Source organism: Heptranchias perlo, chromosome 6 (assembly GCF_035084215.1).
Source record: "Heptranchias perlo isolate sHepPer1 chromosome 6, sHepPer1.hap1, whole genome shotgun sequence".
NCBI lineage: Eukaryota > Metazoa > Chordata > Chondrichthyes > Hexanchiformes > Hexanchidae > Heptranchias > Heptranchias perlo.
The window spans coordinates 81,061,284-81,077,129 of record NC_090330.1 but is presented as its reverse complement, the minus strand read 5'-3'; positions in this window follow the sequence as shown (position 1 = coordinate 81,077,129).

Below are 15,846 nucleotides of genomic sequence, written 5' to 3'. Positions count from 1 at the left end.
ATCTTAAAATACAAGAACTTTTCGTGGTTCTTGTCAATTTTGGTTGGTTTTCATCGAATGAACTTATTTCAGTCAGCTGGATCTTTCTTCTTCAAAGCAAAAAGATTTTAACTTCAAATTCAAGAACTTTTCGTGGTTTTGTTGGTTTTCAGCAAATGAACATATTTCAGCGAGCTTGAAGTTTTTTCTTCAATAGCGTCAGATTTTATCTTAAAATACAAGAACTTTTCGTGGTTCTTGTCAATTTTTGTTGGTTTTGATCTGAAGAACTTCTTTCAGTCAGCTCGATCTTTCTTCTTTAATGCAAAAAGATTTTATCTTCAAATACAAGAACTTTTCGTGGTTTTGTTGATTTTCAGCAAATGAACATATTTCAGCGAGCTCAAAGTTTTTTCTTTAATAGCGGAAGATTTTATCTTAAAATACAAGAACTTTTCGTGGTTCTTGTCAATTTTTGTTGGTTTTCATCTAATGAACTTATTTCAGTCAGCTGGATCTTTCTTCTTCAAAGCAAAAAGATTTTATCTTCAAATTCAAGAACTTTTCGTGGTTTTGTTGGTTTTCAGCAAATGAACATATTTCAGCGAGCTTGAAGTTTTTTCTTCAATAGCGTCAGATTTTATCTTAAAATACAAGAACTTTTCGTGGTTCTTCTCAATTTTTGTTGGTTTTGATCTGATGAACTTCTTTCAGTCAGCTCGATCTTTCTACCTCAAAGCAAAAAGATTTTATCTTCAAATACAAGAACTTTTCGTGGTTTTAGTTAATTTTCAGCAAATGAACATATTTCAGCGAGCGAGAAGTTTTTTCTTTAATCGCGTCAGATTTTATCTTAAAATACAAGAACTTTTCGTGGTTCTTGTCAATTTTTGTTGGTTTTCATCTCATGAACTTATTTCAGTCAGCTAGATCTTTCTTCTTCAAAGCAAAAAGATTTTATCTTCAAATACAAGAATTTTTCGTGGTTTTGTTGGTTTTCAGCAAATGAACATATTTCAGCGAGCTTGAAGTTTTTTCTTCAATAGCGTCAGATTTTATCTTAAAATACAAGAACTTTTCGTGGTTCTTGTCAATTTTTGTTGGTTTTCATCTAATGAACTTGTTTCAGTCAGCTAGATCTTTCTTCTTTAATGCAAAAAGATTTTATCTTCAAATACAAGAACTTTTCGTGGTTTTGTTGATTTTCAGCAAATGAACATATTTCAGCGAGCTCAAAGTTTTCGTGGTTTTGTTGATTTTCAGCAAATGAACATATTTCAGCGAGCTCAAAGTTTTTTCTTTAATAGCTGAAGATTTTATCTTAAAATACAAGAACTTTTCGTGGTTCTTGTCAATTTTTGTTGGTTTTCATCTAATGAACTTATTTCAGTCAGCTAGATCTTTCTTCTTCAAAGCAAAAAGATTTTATCTTCAAATACAAGAACTTTTCGTGGTTTTGTTGGTTTTCAGCAAATGAACATATTTCAGCGAGCTAGAAGTTTTTTCTTCAATAGCGTCAGATTTTATCTGAAAATACAAGAACTTTTCGTGGTTCTTGTCAATTTTTGTTGGTTTTCATCGAATGAACTTATTTCAGTCAGCTGGATCTTTCTGCTTTAATGCAAAAAGATTTTATCTTCAAATACAAGAACTTTTCGTGGTTTTGTTGATTTTCAGCAAATGAACATATTTCAGCGAGCTCAAAGTTTTTTCTTTAATAGCGGAAGATTTTATCTTAAAATACAAGAACTTTTCGTGGTTCTTGTCAATTTTTGTTGGTTTTCATCTCATGAACTTATTTCAGTCAGCTAGATCTTTCTTCTTCAAAGCAAAAAGATTTTATCTTCAAATACAAGAACTTTTCGTGGTTTTGTTGGTTTTCAGCAAATGAACATATTTCAGCGAGCTAGAAGTTTTTTCTTCAATCGCGTCAGATTTTATCTTAAAATACAAGAACTTTTCGTGGTTCTTGTCAATTTTTGTTGGTTTTCATCGAATGAACTTATTTCAGTCAGCTGGATCTTTCTTCTTCAAAGCAAAAAGATTTTAACTTCAAATTCAAGAACTTTTCGTGGTTTTGTTGGTTTTCAGCAAATGAACATATTTCAGCGAGCTTGAAGTTTTTTCTTCAATAGCGTCAGATTTTATCTTAAAATACAAGAACTTTTCGTGGTTCTTGTCAATTTTTGTTGGTTTTGATCTGATGAACTTCTTTCAGTCAGCTCGATCTTTCTACCTCAAAGCAAAAAGATTTTATCTTCAAATACAAGAACTTTTCGTTTCTTTGTTAATTTTCAGCAAATGAACATATTTCAGCGAGCGAGAAGTTTTTTCTTTAATCGCGTCAGATTTTATCTTAAAATACAAGAACTTTTCGTGGTTCTTGTCAATTTTTGTTGGTTTTCATCTCATGAACTTATTTCAGTCAGCTAGATCTTTCTTCTTCAAAGCAAAAAGATTTTATCTTCAAATACAAGAATTTTTCGTGGTTTTGTTGGTTTTCAGCAAATGAACATATTTCAGCGAGCTAGAAGTTTTTTCTTCAATCGCGTCAGATTTTATCTTAAAATACAAGAACTTTTCGTGGTTCTTGTCAATTTTTGTTGGTTTTCATCGAATGAACTTATTTCAGTCAGCTGGATCTTTCTTCTTCAAAGCAAAAAGATTTTAACTTCAAATTCAAGAACTTTTCGTGGTTTTGTTGGTTTTCAGCAACTGAACATATTTCAGCGAGCTAGAAGTTTTTTCTTCAATCGCGTCAGATTTTATCTTAAAATACAATAACTTTTCGTGGTTCTTGTCAATTTTTGTTGGTTTTCATCTGATGAACTTGTTTCAGTCAGCTAGATCTTTCTTCTTTAATGCAAAAAGATTTTATCTTCAAATACAAGAACTTTTCGTGGTTTTGTTGATTTTCAGCAAATGAACATATTTCAGCGAGCTCAAAGTTTTTTCTTTAATAGCGGAAGATTTTATCTTAAAATACAAGAACTGTTCGTGGTTCTTGTCAATTTTTGTTGGTTTTGATCTGAAGAACTTCTTTCAGTCAGCTCGATCTTTCTACCTCAAAGCAAAAAGATTTTATCTTCAAATACAAGAAATTTTCGTGGTTTTGTGAATTTTCAGCAAATGAACATATTTCAGCGAGCGAGAAGTTTTTTCTTTAATAGCGTCAGATTTTATCTTAAAATACAAGAACTTTTCGTGGTTCTTGTCAATTTTTGTTGGTTTTCATCTAATGAACTTGTTTCAGTCAGCTAGATCTTTCTTCTTTAATGCAAAATGATTTTATCTTCAAATACAAGAACTCTTCGTGGTTTTGTTGATTTTCAGCAAATGAACATATTTCAGCGAGCAAGAAGTTTTTTCTTTAATAGCGTCAGATTTTATCTTAAAATACAAGAACTTTTCGTGGTTCTTGTCAATTTTTGTTGGTTTTCATCGAATGAACTTGTTTCAGTCAGCTGGATCTTTCTTCTTTAATGCAAAAAGATTTTATCTTCAAATACAAGAACTTTTCGTGGTTTTGTTGATTTTCAGCAAATTAACATATTTCAGCGAGCTCAAAGTTTTTTCTTTAATAGCAGAAGATTTTATCTTAAAATACAAGAACTTTTCGTGGTTCTTGTCAATTTTTGTTGGTTTTCATCGGATGAACTTATTTCAGTCAGCAAGATCTTTCTTCTTCAAAGCAAAAAGATTTTATCTTCAAATACAAGAACTTTTCGTGGTTTTGTTGGTTTTCAGCAACTGAACATATTTCAGCGAGCTAGAAGTTTTTTCTTCAATCGCGTCAGATTTTATCTTAAAATACAAGAACTTTTCGTGGTTCTTGTCAATTTTTGTTGGTTTTCATCTAATGAACTTGTTTCAGTCAGCTCGATCTTTCTTCTTTAATGCAAAAAGATTTTATCTTCAAATACAAGAACTTTTCGTGGTTTTGTTGATTTTCAGCAAATGAACATATTTCAGCGAGCTCAAAGTTTTTTCTTTAATAGCGGAAGATTTTATCTTAAAATACAAGAACTTTTCGTGGTTCTTGTCAATTTTTGTTGGTTTTGATCGGATGAACTTCTTTCAGTCAGCTCGATCTTTCTACCTCAAAGCAAAAAGATTTTATCTTCAAATACAAGAACTTTTCGTGGTTCTTGTCAATTTTTGTTGGTTTTCATCTAATGAACTTGTTTCAGTCAGCTAGATCTTTCTTCTTTAATGCAAAAAGATTTTATCTTCAAATACAAGAACTTTTCGTGGTTTTGTTGATTTTCAGCAAATGAACATATTTCAGCGAGCTCAAAGTTTTTTCTTTGATAGCAGAAGATTTTATCTTAAAATACAAGAACTTTTCGTGGTTCTTGTCAATTTTTGTTGGTTTTCATCTAATGAACTTATTTCAGTCAGCTAGATCTTTCTTCTTCAAAGCAAAAAGATTTTATCTTCAAATACAAGAACTTTTCGTGGTTTTGTTGGTTTTCAGCAAATGAACATATTTCAGCGAGCTAGAAGTTTTTTCTTCAATCGCGTCAGATTTTATCTTAAAATACAAGAACTTTTCGTGGTTCTTGTCAATTTTTGTTGGTTTTCATCTCATGAACTTGTTTCAGTCAGCTAGATCTTTCTTCTTAAATGCAAAAAGATTTTATCTTCAAATACAAGAACTTTTCGTGGTTTTGTTGATTTTCAGCAAATGAACATATTTCAGCGAGCTCAAAGTTTTCGTGGTTTTGTTGATTTTCAGCAAATGAACATATTTCAGCGAGCTGAAAGTTTTTTCTTTAATAGCGGAAGATTTTATCTTAAAATACAAGAACTTTTCGTGGTTCTTGTCAATTTTTGTTGGTTTTCATCTCATGAACTTATTTCAGTCAGCTAGATCTTTCTTCTTGAAAGCAAAAAGATTTTATCTTCAAATACAAGAACTTTTCGTGGTTTTGTTGGTTTTCAGCAAATTAACATATTTCAGCGAGCTGGAAGTTTTTTCTTCAATAGCGTCAGATTTTATCTTAAAATACAAGAACTTTTCGTGGTTCTTGTCAATGTTTGTTGGTTTTCATCGAATGAACTTATTTCAGTCAGCTGGATCTTTCTTCTTTAATGCAAAAAGATTTTATCTTCAAATACAAGAACTTTTCGTGGTTTTGTTGATTTTCAGCAAATGAACATATTTCAGCGAGCTCAAAGTTTTTTCTTTAATAGCAGAAGATTTTATCTTAAAATACAAGAACTTTTCGTGGTTCTTGTCAATTTTTGTTGGTTTTCATCCAATGAACTTATTTCAGTCAGCTAGATCTTTCTTCTTCAAAGCAAAATGATTTTATCTTCAAATACAAGAACTTTTCGTGGTTTTGTTGGTTTTCAGCAAATGAACATATTTCAGCGAGCTAGAAGTTTTTTCTTCAATCGCGTCAGATTTTATCTTAAAATACAAGAACTTTTTGTGGTTCTTGTCAATTTTTGTTGGTTTTCATCTAATGAACTTGTTTCAGTTAGCTAGATCTTTCTTCTTTAATGCAAAAAGATTTTATCTTCAAATACAAGAACTTTTCGTGGTTTTGTTGATTTTCAGCAAATGAACATATTTCAGCGAGCTCAAAGTTTTTTCTTTAATAGCGGAAGATTTTATCTTAAAATACAAGAACTTTTCGTGGTTCTTGTCAATTTTTGTTGGTTTTCATCTAATGAACTTATTTCAGTCAGCTGGATCTTTCTTCTTCAAAGCAAAAAGATTTTATCTTCAAATTCAAGAACTTTTCGTGGTTTTGTTGGTTTTCAGCAAATGAACATATTTCAGCGAGCTTGAAGTTTTTTCTTCAATAGCGTCAGATTTTATCTTAAAATACAAGAACTTTTCGTGGTTCTTCTCAATTTTTGTTGGTTTTGATCTGATGAACTTCTTTCAGTCAGCTCAATCTTTCTACCTCAAAGCAAAAAGATTTTATCTTCAAATACAAGAACTTTTCGTGGTTTTAGTTAATTTTCAGCAAATGAACATATTTCAGCGAGCGAGAAGTTTTTTCTTTAATAGCGTCAGATTTTATCTTAAAATACAAGAACTTTTCGTGGTTCTTATCAATTTTTGTTGGTTTTCATCTAATTAACTTGTTTCAGTCAGCTAGATCTTTCTTCTTCAAAGCAAAAAGATTTTATCTTCAAATACAAGAACTTTTCGTGGTTTTGTTGGTTTTCAGCAAATGAACATATTTCAGCGAGCTGGAAGTTTTTTCTTCAATAGCGTCAGATTTTATCTTAAAATACAAGAACTTTGCGTGGTTCTTGTCAATTTTTGTTGGTTTTCATCTAATGAACTTATTTCAGTCAGCTCGATCTTTCTTCCTCAATGCAAAAAGATTTTATCTTCAAACACAAGAACTTTTCGTGGTTTTGTTGATTTTCAGCAAATGAACATATTTCAGCGAGCTCAAAGTTTTTTCTTTAATAGCGTCAGATTTTATCTTTTTGCTTTGAAGAAGAAAGATCCAGCTGACTGAAATAAGTTCATTAGATGAAAACCAACAAAAATTGACAAGAACCACGAAAAGTTCTTGTATTTTAAGATAAAATCTGACGCGATTGAAGAAAAAACTTCTAGCTCGCTGAAATATGTTCATTTGCTGAAAATTCACAAAACCACGAAAAGTTCTTGTATTTGAAGATAAAATCTTTTTGCATTAAAGAAGAAAGATCTAGCTGACTGAAACAAGTTCATTAGATGAAAACCAACAAAAATTGACAAGAACCACGAAAAGTTCTTGTATTTTAAGATAAAATCTGACGCTATTGAAGAAAAAACTTTGAGCTCGCTGAAATATGTTCATTTGCTGAAAACCAACAAAACCACGAAAAGTTCTTGAATTTGAAGATAAAATCTTTTTGCTTTGAAGAAGAAAGATCCAGCTGACTGAAATAAGTTCATTAGATGAAATCCAACAAAAATTGACAAGATCCACGAAAAGTTCTTGTATTTTAAGACAAAATCTGACGCGATTGAAGAAAAAACTTCAAGCTCGCTGAAATATGTTCATTTGCTGAAATTGAACAAAACCACGAAAAGTTCTTGTATTTGAAGATAAAATCTTTTTGCATTAAAGAAGAAAGATCTAGCTGACTGAAACAAGTTCATCAGATGAAAACCAACAAAAATTGACAAGAACCACGAAAAGTTCTTCTATTTTAAGATAAAATCTGACGCGATTGAAGAAAAAACTTCTAGCTCGCTGAAATATGTTCATTTGCTGAAAACCAACAAAACCACGAAAAGTTCTTGTATTTGAAGATAAAATCTTTTTGCTTTGAAGAAGAAAGATCTAGCTGACTGAAAGAAGTTCATCCGATGAAAACCAACAAAAATTGACAAGAACCACGAAAAGTTCTTGTATTTTAAGATAAAATCTTCCGCTATTAAAGAAAAAACTTTGAGCTCGCTGAAATATGTTCATTTGCTGAAAATCAACAAAACCACGAAAAGTTCTTGTATTTGAAGATAAAATCTTTTTGCATTAAAGAAGAAAGATCTAGCTGACTGAAACAAGTTCGTTAGATGAAAACCAACAAAAATTGACAAGAACCACGAAAAGTTCTTGTATTTTAAGATAAAATCTGACGCGATTGAAGAAAAAACTTCTAGCTCGCTGAAATATGTTCATTTGCTGAAAACCAACAAAACCACGAAAAGTTCTTGTATTTGAAGATAAAATCTTTTTGCTTTGAGGTAGAAAGATCGAGCTGACTGAAAGAAGTTCTTCAGATCAAAACCAACAAAAATTGGCAAGAACCACGAAAAGTTCTTGTATTTTAAGATAAAATCTGACGCTATTGAAGAAAAAACTTCAAGCTCGCTGAAATATGTTCATTTGCTGAAAACCAACAAAACCACGAAAAGTTCTTGAATTTGAAGATAAAATCTTTTTGCTTTGAAGAAGAAAGATCCAGCTGACTGAAATAAGTTCATTCGATGAAAACCAACAAAAATTGACAAGAACAACGAAAAGTTCTTGTATTTTAAGATAAAATCTGACGCGATTGAAGAAAAAACTTCTAGCTCGCTGAAATATGTTCATTTGCTGAAAACCAACAAAACCACGAAAAGTTCTTGTATTTGAAGATAAAATCTTTTTGCTTTGAAGAAGAAAGATCTAGCTGACTGAAATAAGTTCATGAGATGAAAACCAACAAAAATTGACAAGAACCACGAAAGGTTCTTGTATTTTAAGATAAAACCTTCCGCTATTAAAGAAAAAACTTTGAGCTCGCTGAAATATGTTCATTTGCTGAAAATCAACAAAACCACGAAAAGTTCTTGTATTTGAAGATAAAATCTTTTTGCATTGAGGAAGAAATATCGAGCTGACTGAAATAAGTTCATTAGATGAAAACCAACAAAAATTGACAAGAACCACGCAAAGTTCTTGTATTTTAAGATAAAATCTGACGCTATTGAAGAAAAAACTTCTAGCTCGCTGAAATATGTTCATTTGCTGAAAACCAACAAAACCACGAAAAGTTCTTGTATTTGAAGATAAAATCTTTTTGCTTTGAAGAAGAAAGATCTAGCTGACTGAAACAAGTTCATTAGATGAAAACCAACAAAAATTGACAAGAACCACGAAAAGTTCTTGTATTTTAAGATAAAATCTGACGCTATTAAAGAAAAAACTTTGAGCGCGCTGAAATATGTTCATTTGCTGAAAATCAACAAAACCACGAAAAGTTCTTGTATTTGAAGATAATATCTTTTTGCATTAAAGAAGAAAGATCTAGCTGACTGAAACAAGTTCATGAGATGAAAACCAACAAAAATTGACAAGAACCACGAAAAGTTCTTGTATTTTAAGATAAAATCTGACGCGATTGAAGAAAAAACTTCTAGTTCGCTGAAATATGTTCATTTGCTGAAAACCAACAAAACCACGAAAAGTTATTGTATTTGAAGATAAAATCTTTTTGCTTTGAGGTAGAAAGATCGAGCTGACTGAAAGAAGTTCTTCAGATCAAAACCAACAAAAATTGACAAGAACCACGAAAAGTTCTTGTATTTTAAGATAAAATCTGACGCTATTGAAGAAAAAACTTCTTGCTCGCTGAAATATGTTCATTTGCTGAAAATCAACAAAACCACGAAGAGTTCTTGTATTTGAAGATAAAATCTTTTTGCATTGAGGAAGAAATATCGAGCTGACTGAAATAAGTTCATTAGATGAAAACCAACAAAAATTGACAAGAACCACGCAAAGTTCTTGTATTTTAAGATAAAATCTGACGCTATTGAAGAAAAAACTTCTAGCTCGCTGAAATATGTTCATTTGCTGAAAACCAACAAAACCACGAAAAGTTCTTGTATTTGAAGATAAAATCTTTTTGCTTTGAAGAAGAAAGATCTAGCTGACTGAAACAAGTTCATTAGATGAAAACCAACAAAAATTGACAAGAACCACGAAAAGTTCTTGTATTTTAAGATAAAATCTGACGCTATTAAAGAAAAAACTTTGAGCGCGCTGAAATATGTTCATTTGCTGAAAATCAACAAAACCACGAAAAGTTCTTGTATTTGAAGATAATATCTTTTTGCATTAAAGAAGAAAGATCTAGCTGACTGAAACAAGTTCATGAGATGAAAACCAACAAAAATTGACAAGAACCACGAAAAGTTCTTGTATTTTAAGATAAAATCTGACGCGATTGAAGAAAAAACTTCTAGTTCGCTGAAATATGTTCATTTGCTGAAAATCAACAAAACCACGAAGAGTTCTTGTATTTGAAGATAAAATCTTTTTGCTTTAAAGAAGAAAGATCTAGCTGACTGAAACAAGTTCATTAGATGAAAACCAACAAAAATTGACAAGAACCACGAAAAGTTCTTGTATTTTAAGATAAAATCTGACGCTATTAAAGAAAAAACTTCTCGCTCGCTGAAATATGTTCATTTGCTGAAAATTCACAAAACCACGAAAAGTTCTTGTATTTGAAGATAAAATCTTTTTGCTTTGAGGTAGAAAGATCGAGCTGACTGAAACAAGTTCATCATATGAAAACCAACAAAAATTGACAAGAACCACGAAAAGTTCTTGTATTTTAAGATAAAATCTGACGCTATTAAAGAAAAAACTTTGAGCGCGCTGAAATATGTTCATTTGCTGAAAATCAACAAAACCACGAAAAGTTCTTGTATTTGAAGATAATATCTTTTTGCATTAAAGAAGAAAGATCTAGCTGACTGAAACAAGTTCATGAGTTGAAAACCAACAAAAATTGACAAGAACCACGAAAAGTTCTTGTATTTTAAGATAAAATCTGACGCGATTGAAGAAAAAACTTCTAGTTCGCTGAAATATGTTCATTTGCTGAAAACCAACAAAACCACGAAAAGTTCTTGTATTTGAAGATAAAATCTTTTTGCTTTGAAGAAGAAAGATCCAGCTGACTGAAATAAGTTCATGAGATGAAAATCAACAAAAATTGACAAGAACCACGAAAAGTTCTTGTATTTTAAGATAAAATCTTCTGCTATTAAAGAAAAAACTTTGAGCTCGCTGAAATATGTTAATTTGCTGAAAATCAACAAAACCACGAAAAGTTCTTGTATTTGAAGATAAAATCTTTTTGCTTTGAGGTAGAAAGATCGAGCTGACTGAAAGAAGTTCTTCAGATCAAAACCAACAAAAATTGACAAGAACCACGAAAAGTTCTTGTATTTTAAGATAAAATCTGACGCTATTGAAGAAAAAACTTCTTGCTCGCTGAAATATGTTCATTTGCTGAAAATCAACAAAACCACGAAGAGTTCTTGTATTTGAAGATAAAATCTTTTTGCATTAAAGGAGAAAGATCTAGCTGACTGAAACAAGTTCATTAGATGAAAACCAACAAAAATTGACAAGAACCACGAAAAGTTCTTGTATTTTAAGATAAAATCTGACGCTATTAAAGAAAAAACTTCTCGCTCGCTGAAATATGTTCATTTGCTGAAAATTCACAAAACCACGAAAAGTTCTTGTATTTGAAGATAAAATCTTTTTGCTTTGAGGTAGAAAGATCGAGCTGACTGAAACAAGTTCATCATATGAAAACCAACAAAAATTGACAAGAACCACGAAAAGTTCTTCTATTTTAAGATAAAATCTGACGCGATTGAAGAAAAAACTTCTAGCTCGCTGAAATATGTTCATTTGCTGAAAACCAACAAAACCACGAAAAGTTCTTGTATTTGAAGATAAAATCTTTTTGCTTTGAAGAAGAAAGATCTAGCTGACTGAAATAAGTTCATTAGATGAAAACCAACAAAAATTGACAAGAACCACGAAAAGTTCTTGTATTTTAAGATAAAATCTTCTGCTATCAAAGACAAAACTTTGAGCTCGCTGAAATATGTTAATTTGCTGAAAATCAACAAAACCACGAAAAGTTCTTGTATTTGAAGATAAAATCTTTTTGCATTAAAGAAGAAAGATCTAGCTGACTGAAACAAGTTCATTAGATGAAAACCAACAAAAATTGACAAGAACCACGAAAAGTTCTTGTATTTTAAGATAAAATCTGACGCTATTAAAGAAAAAACTTCTAGCTCGCTGAAATATGTTCATTTGCTGAAAACCAACAAAACCACGAAAAGTTCTTGTATTTGAAGATAAAATCTTTTTGCTTTGAAGAAGAAAGATCTCGCTGACTGAAATAAGTTCATTAGATGAAAACCAACAAAAATTGACAAGAACCACGAAAAGTTCTTGTATTTTAAGATAAAATCTTCTGCTATTAAAGAAAAAACTTTGAGCTCGCTGAAATATGTTCATTTGCTGAAAATCAACAAAACCACGAAAAGTTCTTGTATTTGAAGATAAAATCTTTTTGCATTAAAGAAGAAAGATCTAGCTGACTGAAACAAGTTCATCAGATGAAAACCAACAAAAATTGACAAGAACCACGAAAAGTTCTTGTATTTTAAGATAAAATCTGACGCGATTGAAGAAAAAACTTCTTGCTCGCTGAAATATGTTCATTTGCTGAAAACCAACAAAACCACGAAAAGTTCTTGTATTTGAAGATAAAATCTTTTTGCTTTGAAGAAGAAAGATCTAGCTGACTGAAAGAAGTTCATCCGATGAAAACCAACAAAAATTGACAAGAACCACGAAAAGTTCTTGTATTTTAAGATAAAATCTTCCGCTATTAAAGAAAAAACTTTGAGCTCGCTGAAATATGTTCATTTGCTGAAAATCAACAAAACCACGAAAAGTTCTTGTATTTGAAGATAAAATCTTTTTGCATTAAAGAAGCAAGATCTAGCTGACTGAAACAAGTTCGTTAGATGAAAACCAACAAAAATTGACAAGAACCACGAAAAGTTCTTGTATTTTAAGATAAAATCTGACGCGATTGAAGAAAAAACTTCTAGCTCGCTGAAATATGTTCATTTGCTGAAAACCAACAAAACCACGAAAAGTTCTTGTATTTGAAGATAAAATCTTTTTGCTTTGAGGTAGAAAGATCGAGCTGACTGAAAGAAGTTCTTCAGATCAAAACCAACAAAAATTGGCAAGAACCACGAAAAGTTCTTGTATTTTAAGATAAAATCTGACGCTATTGAAGAAAAAACTTCAAGCTCGCTGAAATATGTTCATTTGCTGAAAACCAACAAAACCACGAAAAGTTCTTGAATTTGAAGATAAAATCTTTTTGCTTTGAAGAAGAAAGATCCAGCTGACTGAAATAAGTTCATTCGATGAAAACCAACAAAAATTGACAAGAACCACGAAAAGTTCTTGTATTTTAAGATAAAATCTGACGCGATTGAAGAAAAAACTTCTAGCTCGCTGAAATATGTTCATTTGCTGAAAACCAACAAAACCACGAAAAGTTCTTGTATTTGAAGATAAAATCTTTTTGCTTTGAAGAAGAAAGATCTAGCTGACTGAAATAAGTTCATGAGATGAAAACCAACAAAAATTGACAAGAACCACGAAAGGTTCTTGTATTTTAAGATAAAACCTTCCGCTATTAAAGAAAAAACTTTGAGCTCGCTGAAATATGTTCATTTGCTGAAAATCAACAAAACCACGAAAAGTTCTTGTATTTGAAGATAAAATCTTTTTGCATTGAGGAAGAAAGATCGAGCTGACTGAAATAAGTTCATTAGATGAAAACCAACAAAAATTGACAAGAACCACGCAAAGTTCTTGTATTTTAAGATAAAATCTGACGCTATTGAAGAAAAAACTTCTAGCTCGCTGAAATATGTTCATTTGCTGAAAACCAACAAAACCACGAAAAGTTCTTGTATTTGAAGATAAAATCTTTTTGCTTTGAAGAAGAAAGATCTAGCTGACTGAAACAAGTTCATTAGATGAAAACCAACAAAAATTGACAAGAACCACGAAAAGTTCTTGCATTTTAAGATAAAATCTGACGCTATTAAAGAAAAAACTTTGAGCGCGCTGAAATATGTTCATTTGCTGAAAATCAACAAAACCACGAAAAGTTCTTGTATTTGAAGATAATATCTTTTTGCATTAAAGAAGAAAGATCTAGCTGACTGAAACAAGTTCATGAGATGAAAACCAACAAAAATTGACAAGAACCACGAAAAGTTCTTGTATTTTAAGATAAAATCTGACGCGATTGAAGAAAAAACTTCTAGTTCGCTGAAATATGTTCATTTGCTGAAAACCAACAAAACCACGAAAAGTTCTTGTATTTGAAGATAAAATCTTTTTGCTTTGAAGAAGAAAGATCCAGCTGACTGAAATAAGTTCATGAGATGAAAACCAACAAAAATTGACAAGAACCACGAAAAGTTCTTGTATTTTAAGATAAAATCTTCTGCTATTAAAGAAAAAACTTTGAGCTCGCTGAAATATGTTAATTTGCTGAAAATCAACAAAACCACGAAAAGTTCTTGTATTTGAAGATAAAATCTTTTTGCTTTGAGGTAGAAAGATCGAGCTGACTGAAAGAAGTTCTTCAGATCAAAACCAACAAAAATTGACAAGAACCACGAAAAGTTCTTGTATTTTAAGATAAAATCTGACGCTATTGAAGAAAAAACTTCTTGCTCGCTGAAATATGTTCATTTGCTGAAAATCAACAAAACCACGAAGAGTTCTTGTATTTGAAGATAAAATCTTTTTGCATTAAAGAAGAAAGATCTAGCTGACTGAAACAAGTTCATTAGATGAAAACCAACAAAAATTGACAAGAACCACGAAAAGTTCTTGTATTTTAAGATAAAATCTGACGCTATTGAAGAAAAAACTTCTAGCTCGCTGAAATATGTTCATTTGCTGAAAACCAACAAAACCACGAAAAGTTCTTGTATTTGAAGATAAAATCTTTTTGCTTTGAAGAAGAAAGATCTAGCTGACTGAAACAAGTTCATTAGATGAAAACCAACAAAAATTGACAAGAACCACGAAAAGTTCTTGTATTTTAAGATAAAATCTGACGCTATTAAAGAAAAAACTTTGAGCGCGCTGAAATATGTTCATTTGCTGAAAATCAACAAAACCACGAAAAGTTCTTGTATTTGAAGATAATATCTTTTTGCATTAAAGAAGAAAGATCTAGCTGACTGAAACAAGTTCATGAGATGAAAACCAACAAAAATTGACAAGAACCACGAAAAGTTCTTGTATTTTAAGATAAAATCTGACGCGATTGAAGAAAAAACTTCTAGTTCGCTGAAATATGTTCATTTGCTGAAAACCAACAAAACCACGAAAAGTTCTTGTATTTGAAGATAAAATCTTTTTGCTTTGAAGAAGAAAGATCCAGCTGACTGAAATAAGTTCATGAGATGAAAACCAACAAAAATTGACAAGAACCACGAAAAGTTCTTGTATTTTAAGATAAAATCTTCTGCGATTAAAGAAAAAACTTTGAGCTCGCTGAAATATGTTAATTTGCTGAAAATCAACAAAACCACGAAAAGTTCTTGTATTTGAAGATAAAATCTTTTTGCTTTGAGGTAGAAAGATCGAGCTGACTGAAAGAAGTTCTTCAGATCAAAACCAACAAAAATTGACAAGAACCACGAAAAGTTCTTGTATTTTAAGATAAAATCTGACGCTATTGAAGAAAAAACTTCTTGCTCGCTGAAATATGTTCATTTGCTGAAAATCAACAAAACCACGAAGAGTTCTTGTATTTGAAGATAAAATCTTTTTGCATTAAAGAAGAAAGATCTAGCTGACTGAAACAAGTTCATTAGATGAAAACCAACAAAAATTGACAAGAACCACGAAAAGTTCTTGTATTTTAAGATAAAATCTGACGCTATTAAAGAAAAAACTTCTCGCTCGCTGAAATATGTTCATTTGCTGAAAATTCACAAAACCACGAAAAGTTCTTGTATTTGAAGATAAAATCTTTTTGCTTTGAGGTAGAAAGATCGAGCTGACTGAAACAAGTTCATCATATGAAAACCAACAAAAATTGACAAGAACCACGAAAAGTTATTGTATTTTAAGATAAAATCTGACGCGATTGAAGAAAAAACTTCTAGCTCGCTGAAATATGTTCATTTGCTGAAAACCAACAAAACCACGAAAAGTTCTTGTATTTGAAGATAAAATCTTTTTGCTTTGAAGAAGAAAGATCTAGCTGACTGAAATAAGTTCATTAGATGAAAACCAACAAAAATTGACAAGAACCACGAAAAGTTCTTGTATTTTAAGATAAAATCTTCTGCTATCAAAGACAAAACTTTGAGCTCGCTGAAATATGTTAATTTGCTGAAAATCAACAAAACCACGAAAAGTTCTTGTATTTGAAGATAAAATCTTTTTGCATTAAAGAAGAAAGATCTAGCTGACTGAAACAAGTTCATTAGATGAAAACCAACAAAAATTGACAAGAACCACGAAAAGTTCTTGTATTTTA